Raw genomic sequence first — 10,356 nt, forward strand, 5'->3', positions numbered from 1 at the left:
ATGTGTTTAGAGTTGAGGCTCATTTTTTCCCCTTGAAAGGATCAAAAAATAAACTGTCAACTTCATCAGGACACTGTCTTTGGAGCTGTCCATAAATTACAACTGCATTTTTCTTGAAATTTTTATTCTTCCTCCCTTTTGTCCCTGTTTGTCCAAGTTTCTGTAACCTCCTCCCCTCTTCGAACATCCAACAAAATTCGACCTCCCCTCACTCATAAAGTAATAAAACCTTTATCACATTACAAATGATAGATACCATAAGTAGAAATGAAACATACAAGAAATTTTGAAATAAATATAATGAAATGCATAAACTGTATAAAATTTAATGAAATAAATAATAAATTTAAGCTCAACCCCTCCCACCTTGTCTGACTTGTCTTAACCCCCTCCCTCACTTCCAGTATGGGAGCTTATGGACAACTCCTTATGAAGGACATGGTCAACATCAGAAATGCCTGCAACGTTAGAGCTAAGACACATTTTGTGTCCATAAACATATGTATAACTGATGTACAGGGTGTAAAAATAGGAGTTAACAAAAAGAAATCTCAATCTCTCTTTATGTCTTTATTTTACAGGTTCCAAAGTTTATAGGAAACTTTGGCACTTAATAACAAAATTTAGTCTGTCCATGTGTTTATAGTCATACTGCAGTATTGTGTATCATGCAAATATGGTATCATACAGCCTTGAAGAACAGATTCTTGGTCCAACAATATTACATAAAAAATAACATCCTGGAAACAGTCCAGAGCATTCTGCATTAAGTATAGGGTGAAAGTGTGATTAAACTCACTGACCCAATGGCAGTAATTTAAACTGAAATACTGATTTCTAAAGATGGACTTGCTTCTATGATTAACAATTTTTCAGTTCATATTAATCATGTGATTAACAGTGAAGAATCTCACATAAAACAAATCATAAAAAAATTCTTTTGGTTGTTGTATAATTTGCTTTTTAAATGAAATACTGAATATGTGTTATCATTTGGGCATAATAAATGTTTTATTTTAATTTCTGAATATACAAAAAAGTAATCTGGGACCACTCAGATAATGTAGGTGCATGATTAACAAACTTCTACTGTATTAATTTTGATTTACATTACTTATAATTTAAATATTACTAGTAAGTGTAAATTTATTATTTTTACATCTTTTGCAAATTCCATAAGTGTCAGTCAGATAATAAAAATTAGGAATGACTTGAATTTTAATATTTCTGATAAACAGAAATTGATCATAATAATACTTAAATAAAATCACTTTTAATTTATCTTAAATTTCATTCTTCTAAAATATTTTGTTAAAATTATTACAACCTTTTAAAAATTTATTAAAGTTTGTATTTTATAAAACCTTATATTTTTAACTGAAGTTTCCTACAGAATATAACATTCAATATAGTTCAACTAAAAAAAAAAATGCATACATTTAATATTACATCTTACCTATATGCACAAATTTCATAGTTATCTTTCTTAATTATCCATACCTTCCAAAAATGTATCTTCTGATTGAATTCTTGTTCTTCTTTTAACTTTAAACACATCTCTGGCCAGTAAAATGATTCATAAACTCATCCATATCACCAATAAATCATCTACATATCAAAAGTTAAAATTCTCTCTTTTTTCCTATCAATCAATTTGTGACTAGCCCTGATATTTGCAAAACTCTTGTTGTAATATATCTCTTGTATATATATATATATATATATAGTGTATATACAGTGTAGTAATTTGAAATATGCCTCTAAAATTCATATCTTTTTTAAAGAATTACTAAAAAAAGTATGAAAAGAAGGAGAGGTTCAAAAATTTGTTAGTGTTTAGTTATGAACCTGAAGAGTTCGAGAAAATTAACAACACAAATAGAATAAAGATAGTTTAAAGGAATGCCAAAATAAGAATCCTAATAAAAAGGAAGAAATGCTGCTATCAGAATCACAAGTATATAATCTGAATTTAATTTAAAGAATAGGATAAAATAAATAATTATATACTATTGTAATAAAAAGACTTTTGTTAGTATGATATCTTTCTTTGAAATTGGCTTCTTTTTACTCTTGAAAACAAATAAAATATATTGTAACATATACAACTGGATTTGCTTGCTACTGGTACTACTAATAAAACATATAACTAATGGCACATCAAATTAAGAAATAAACAGTCACAAAAAGAAACAATATTTAAATAGTGCTGCTTGCAGTAATAGTGATATAAATACACTTAGATTGACAAGATTGGGGTTTGAGTTAGTTGATTTCTGGCCCAAATTCTCAAATTTTTCTTATATTTATTCTAGCTAACATAACATTATCCATTGCTTTATTTACCAATTTATATAACTTTATTAACTCTTTTATATAAGAAAAATTATTTTTTCCTAAATACAACAGTCTGAACAAAGCAATTTGTGAAAAGTCTCTAGTTACATTCCAAAATACCATTGGAAAAATGCCAGAATCATATGTTGATGTTTTGAAAAATACGCTGAATGTCAATAAACAAGATTTCCATCTTAAACGTTGTTGTCAGTAAGAGAGGCATTACAGTGTTTCACCAATATCCCCCATATCAGAAGCCTGAACATGCTTTCTGACATAATTAACAGCAGTCAATCAATTCTACAATTTACATAAGTATCAGAGAAATTTTAAAAAATATATAGCAATTTAGTATTTTTGTAATTTTTTTCTACCTTTTTTCATAATACATCTCTTTATTGCTATTTGTTATTTACTGTGCCATATCATAAATGTAATGTGTATAAGGTATCTGTAAAGAAAGTCCTACTTCCAATAACATGTAGTGCATTACATGGTAGATATAAAAAGACATGAAGAATAAAAGTGAAAACAACATGCCAGATAGTTTTTTTACACACATGCAGCATTATTCAGACAGGTTGCTAATTTATCATTTTATTACTGGTAAAATAATTTTTCAAAATGTTACTGGTTTTACTGGTAAATGACCAGTACTATAATTTTTAAATTTTGATACCAAATGAAAAAATCAGTGATTGTTTAGTTGCTAACTCTTCAGTGAGTTGGCATCTAAACAATCACTAATACAAAGAAATTGCTTTTTGCCCTTGATTAAATTAAATTAATTAAAAACCTACTAATGTGAGGTAGGAATAAGGACTTATCACACCAGTGATAATAGGCACAAACACCCACGTATCAATGGAATACATTTAATAAAATGAGAAGGGGTGTACATTAAAAACAATTAAATTAACAATTGACATGAAATAACCAAAATGCATTTCGGACTATCAGAATAGTCCCTCTTCAGTTGGTATACATATATAAAAAGGTGAGATACTTAAAGTTATACAAGACAAAGGAACCATTATAAAGGTATGATCATTGAGCAATAAATGGGGGTGTAGAGGAGACAGGCTTAAGGTGGCTTCATTATGTTACATGGTAGCTTGACAAGGGTTACTATTATAAACAGTATTAAAATTAGCGGAATAATAAGGTAATTGTTAATTTAATTGTTTTTAATGTACACCCCTTCTCGTTTTATTAAATGCATTCCATTGATACCTGGGTGTTTGTGCTTATTATCACTGGTGTGATAAGTCCTTATTCCTACCTCACATTAGTAGGTTTTTAATTAATTTAATTAAACCAAGGGCAAAAAGCAATTTCTTTGTATTAGTGATTGTTTAGATGCCAACTCACTGAAGAGTTAGCAACTAAACAATCACTGATTTTTTCATTTGGTATCAAAATTTAAAAATTATAGTACTGGTCATTTACCAGTAAAACCAGTAACATTTTGAAAAATTATTTTACCAGTAATAAAATGATAAATTAGCAACCTGTCTGAATAATGCTGCATGTGTGTAAAAAAACTATCTGGCATGTTGTTTTCACTTTTATTCTTCATATGTCTTTTTATATCTACCATGTAATGCACTACATGTTATTGGAAGTAGGACTTTCTTTACAGATACCTTATACACATTACATTTATGATATGGCACAGTAAATAACAAATAGCAATAAAGAGATGTATTATGAAAAAAGGTAGAAAAAAATTACAAAAATACTAAATTGCTATATATTTTTTAAAATTTCTCTGATACTTATGTAAATTGTAGAATTGATTGACTGCTGTTAATTATGTCAGAAAGCATGTTCAGGCTTCTGATATGGGGGATATTGGTGAAACACTGTAATGCCTCTCTTACTGACAACAACGTTTAAGATGGAAATCTTGTTTATTGACATTCAGCGTATTTTTCAAAACATCAACATATGATTCTGGCATTTTTCCAATGGTATTTTGGAATGTAACTAGAGACTTTTCACAAATTGCTTTGTTCAGACTGTTGTATTTAGGAAAAAATAATTTTTCTTATATAAAAGAGTTAATAAAGTTATATAAATTGGTAAATAAAGCAATGGATAATGTTATGTTATCTAGAATAAATATAAGAAAAATTTGAGAATTTGGGCCAGAAATCAACTAACTCAAACCCCAATCTTGTCAATCTAAGTGTATTTATATCACTATTACTGCAAGCAGCACTATTTAAATATTGTTTCTTTTTGTGACTGTTTATTTCTTAATTTGATGTGCCATTAGTTATATGTTTTATTAGTAGTACCAGTAGCAAGCAAATCCAGTTGTATATGTTACAATATATTTTATTTGTTTTCAAGAGTAAAAAGAAGCCAATTTCAAAGAAAGATATCATACTAACAAAAGTCTTTTTATTACAATAGTATATAATTATTTATTTTATCCTATTCTTTAAATTAAATTCAGATTATATACTTGTGATTCTGATAGCAGCATTTCTTCCTTTTTATTAGGATTCTTATTTTGGCATTCCTTTAAACTATCTTTATTCTATTTGTGTTGTTAATTTTCTCGAACTCTTCAGGTTCATAACTAAACACTAACAAATTTTTGAACCTCTCCTTCTTTTCATACTTTTTTTAGTAATTCTTTAAAAAAGATATGAATTTTAGAGGCATATTTCAAATTACTACACTGTATATACACTATATATATATATATATATATACAAGAGATATATTACAACAAGAGTTTTGCAAATATCAGGGCTAGTCACAAATTGATTGATAGGAAAAAAGAGAGAATTTTAACTTTTGATATGTAGATGATTTATTGGTGATATGGATGAGTTTATGAATCATTTTACTGGCCAGAGATGTGTTTAAAGTTAAAAGAAGAACAAGAATTCAATCAGAAGATACATTTTTGGAAGGTATGGATAATTAAGAAAGATAACTATGAAATTTGTGCATATAGGTAAGATGTAATATTAAATGTATGCATTTTTTTTTTTAGTTGAACTATATTGAATGTTATATTCTGTAGGAAACTTCAGTTAAAAATATAAGGTTTTATAAAATACAAACTTTAATAAATTTTTAAAAGGTTGTAATAATTTTAACAAAATATTTTAGAAGAATGAAATTTAAGATAAATTAAAAGTGATTTTATTTAAGTATTATTATGATCAATTTCTGTTTATCAGAAATATTAAAATTCAAGTCATTCCTAATTTTTATTATCTGACTGACACTTATGGAATTTGCAAAAGATGTAAAAATAATAAATTTACACTTACTAGTAATATTTAAATTATAAGTAATGTAAATCAAAATTAATACAGTAGAAGTTTGTTAATCATGCACCTACATTATCTGAGTGGTCCCAGATTACTTTTTTGTATATTCAGAAATTAAAATAAAACATTTATTATGCCCAAATGATAACACATATTCAGTATTTCATTTAAAAAGCAAATTATACAACAACCAAAAGAATTTTTTTATGATTTGTTTTATGTGAGATTCTTCACTGTTAATCACATGATTAATATGAACTGAAAAATTGTTAATCATAGAAGCAAGTCCATCTTTAGAAATCAGTATTTCAGTTTAAATTACTGCCATTGGGTCAGTGAGTTTAATCACACTTTCACCCTATACTTAATGCAGAATGCTCTGGACTGTTTCCAGGATGTTATTTTTTATGTAATATTGTTGGACCAAGAATCTGTTCTTCAAGGCTGTATGATACCATATTTGCATGATACACAATACTGCAGTATGACTATAAACACATGGACAGACTAAATTTTGTTATTAAGTGCCAAAGTTTCCTATAAACTTTGGAACCTGTAAAATAAAGACATAAAGAGAGATTGAGATTTCTTTTTGTTAACTCCTATTTTTACACCCTGTACATCAGTTATACATATGTTTATGGACACAAAATGTGTCTTAGCTCTAACGTTGCAGGCATTTCTGATGTTGACCATGTCCTTCATAAGGAGTTGTCCATAAGCTCCCATACTGGAAGTGAGGGAGGGGGTTAAGACAAGTCAGACAAGGTGGGAGGGGTTGAGCTTAAATTTATTATTTATTTCATTAAATTTTATACAGTTTATGCATTTCATTATATTTATTTCAAAATTTCTTGTATGTTTCATTTCTACTTATGGTATCTATCATTTGTAATGTGATAAAGGTTTTATTACTTTATGAGTGAGGGGAGGTCGAATTTTGTTGGATGTTCGAAGAGGGGAGGAGGTTACAGAAACTTGGACAAACAGGGACAAAAGGGAGGAAGAATAAAAATTTCAAGAAAAATGCAGTTGTAATTTATGGACAGCTCCAAAGACAGTGTCCTGATGAAGTTGACAGTTTATTTTTTGATCCTTTCAAGGGGAAAAAATGAGCCTCAACTCCAAACACATGTTTTGTGATGTGTAATTACTTTTAGTTTTACTTTCTTTGCATAGTAGGGCTTTANATTAGGGCTACGTAAAGAGTAACACTGAACTAACCGACAATTTAATGTGAATTTTGTATCTTTTTACATACACGTACGAGGTAATTTAACTGTTTTTTTTAATAGTTAAACAGGACAAAATTGTTTATTGTTTTTGTGCACGTGTAGGAATTAGTTACAGTCGAACCCCCTATAACACTGTTGATTATTCCGTTTTATATGAATTCCATGTTGTATGAGTCACTTAGATTTTACAAACACGTGAGCCGTTCACAGCCCAGTACACGTATTTCTAAAATCTAAGTGACTCGTACAACATGGAATTCATATAAAACGGAATAATCAACAGTGTTATAGGGGGTCGACTGATTCGATTTATAGCAGGAGTTTTAAAAATGAATACAAGAATTTTATATTAGTCTAAAGACGATACCCTTCATATACACTGTCCTAAAATGGTAAAATCTGTTTAAAACGGAAACCTGCCTAAACGAAAATAGAAACGGAGTGATTTTCTGTTATGTTTTATTATAAGCCAGAAACCTGTCTAATGCGGAAGAAAGGGTTTTGGTAACGAAGAACATAACTTAAATAAAGTTAGTGTCAGCCTACAGCTCTGGGGAATCCGGAAACGAATCCGGACGGGTTGGAAGGGGCCTTACTAAACTCAGCAATCCTGCTGAGTTTAGTAAGGCCCTCTCCAACCTGGGTATTTATTCTAATAAACAGCCGCTGTCTGCTTTTTACTTTTCCTTTAAAACTTCTGAAATTTAGCAGGGATTGTGTATTAGGAGGATTGATGCTATTAAATTTTGGTGGTTTTGAAGGTCCAGGGGATGGGGAGATAATGGGAGTCGTGCGTCGTATCTGCAGTAGGGTCGAACTTAATGAAGATGTTACTCGTTATTAATTAACTTAACATTTACAATTTAAAAAAAACCATTCCTATCCCTGGAAATATATTTTTATAATTTTAATTTTTTTCAGTTGTTGGATAGAAATTTAAATTCTAATTTTTTATTGATATAGGGGAAACCCTAAAAGATACAAAGAAAAAAGGTCGGTAAAAATTAGTATAAACTTTTTTTAATGTACTGTTTATTAATATCAATAGCTTTAACAAAGTTCTCATAATATTTAAATGATTGCTAGGGAGCTTTGTCTCCTGCATGCCTTACATCATTCTACAAATTTTGTCCATTTTTTCAAAAATTTTATGACAATTCGTGGATTTCCTGTGCTGCTATTTCTATTTTTTTTCAGGTCACCATAGGAAGCCCATTCCCCTGTTTGCTTTACTCACATGTTGCAATTGACTTTGCCCACTTGCTACCAATATAAATTATTCATAAAAATTTTGTGGTTGATTCCTGTTTTTTTAATGGAAAAGCATTTGTGATGATTTTAATAAGCTAAATAGTTTAAATGCTCTATTTAGCAGAACAGATATGAACTTTGTTAGAACTGTTTTAACAAACACTTTCTAAAAATTTTTATATGAAAGAGTCTGTTTTTTGTAATTATTATTATTTAGTATATCACTTTTAAAAACTTGTTCTGAATACTTTAAGACTTAAGTTTCATTATAAAGTGAACAACAGAACTTTGATCTCTTGACAAAAATTATTAAAGTTGGAATATAAAGAACATTTTGATTTATATATTTTGAATTTACTAGTTTCATTTGTAACATTATTCATAAAACTTCTTAATGAAGTATATATTGAAAAATAAAAATTTCTTTTAATAGCTATGTAAAGTGTATAACCTCTTCGGTTCACTATTCCTGATGACTTCTTATCAGTTTTTAAATTTAATTGCTAAACTACACCATTCATTACACTATTTCATTTTTTTATATGCCAGAATGTAAAAAACAAAACTACATTTCAGACCATTGTCCCTCATCAGCTGATCTATAATAATATATTTATTAAATACATAAGTAAACAGTACTATATTAATATAATATTACACAAAATTTTATGTAACTATTGATGAAGTTTCAATAATCAAATGGAAGTTACTTTCTGGATAGTCTTTATGTTAAAACAGTCTATAAACAGTAATCTAGAATCAATATAAACCATTCATTGTAGATTTTTTTAATCAGTATTTAAGAATCCAAATGTCAGATGATACATTTTAGATAGTGTATTTAAATAAACATTCCAATTTTTAATTTATCACGTAGAAAACAAATTAAGAAAGTCAGTTTTCTTCTCTAAATTTTTCCCAGATATAATTAGTTAATAACACATGCAATTATTTATTGTGCCATCATCACAATGCTGGGCTGCAATTTTTAATTTATTTAATTCAAAATATATGCTCTCCATCTCAAATTAGTAGTGGATTGCCCCTGTACATCATACTTTTCCTTTAACAATAGAGTCATGCCAATCATCTATCTAACACCTTTCAGGGGAAAATTTTTGAATTGAAATAACATGACTTCCAGTTTGCATCAGAAGTTTCATAAACAGTTAATCAGGGCATCCTGCCCCTAAGTTAACTATAGATTAGAGAACAAAGTTAGTTAGATTAAAGATGAGACCATATTTTGTCTGATCTTTCATCTATCTAACTCCGTTCTCAGGATTAAGGAAAGACAGTGGACAGATGACAGTGAAATTTATAGGCATATAGTTCTTTCAAATTGCAGCTCAATAAACAACAACCCAATTTATTTGTATCACCAAATGATCAGCTTGATTATCCATTATCTACTAATAATCTGATGGTTAATCCGACATGTTGTTTGGCAATATAATTAGTGAAATTTAATTGAGGATTATGTTTGTTATCTTCAAATGTTTAAAATCTTTGTAAGTTTACCATTTCTAATACTTACATTATGAAGATTAAATACTGTAATTTATTTATTAGATAAACTAGTCAATAAAATATCACAATTATATATCATAATTACAGTTCAGGATTTATAATAAAAAGATTATTTTTATATTATTCATTTTTTAAAAATTAAAAATACTGTATTAATAAATAAAAATTTAAACAAATACTTGCTGTCTAGATATTAAACAACATATAAAAGCAGTCTGAAATGAAAAAGAAGTNGTCGTTGGTTCGGTTCAAATTTAGAAAATAAACATTCATGCGAACCGAACACGTGCCTTTTCATCAATGATTTCGGTTCTTATTCTTGAAATAGTATAATATTTCAAATAATGTAAAGTCATGAGTTCGGTTCCCATTATTGGTAGAAAGTTATTTAGTGCCTATTATTAGATTAAAAGTCACGAGTTCCGTTCTTATAACTGACTAAAACGTTCTGAGTTCGGTATTACTGAGCACAAACTGGCATCCATTTCCGGAACGAGGACCGAACTCGCGGCTCCTCAGCAATGAGTTCGGTTCTTAATATTAAAAGGAATGCTATTATTGACAATATTTACAAGTATCATCAATAATTTCGAATGAGAATCGAAGCTATGTCTAAAAGTCACGAGTTCGATTCTTACTCCATAAATGAGGAACACAATTGGCAATATTTTGCAAGATATTGTCAAGAATGAAAACCGTATTCGTGG

Source organism: Centruroides sculpturatus, unplaced genomic scaffold, assembly GCF_000671375.1.
Source record: "Centruroides sculpturatus isolate CEXI.00-Female unplaced genomic scaffold, Cexi_2.0 scaffold397, whole genome shotgun sequence".
Classification (NCBI taxonomy): Eukaryota; Metazoa; Arthropoda; class Arachnida; order Scorpiones; family Buthidae; genus Centruroides; species Centruroides sculpturatus.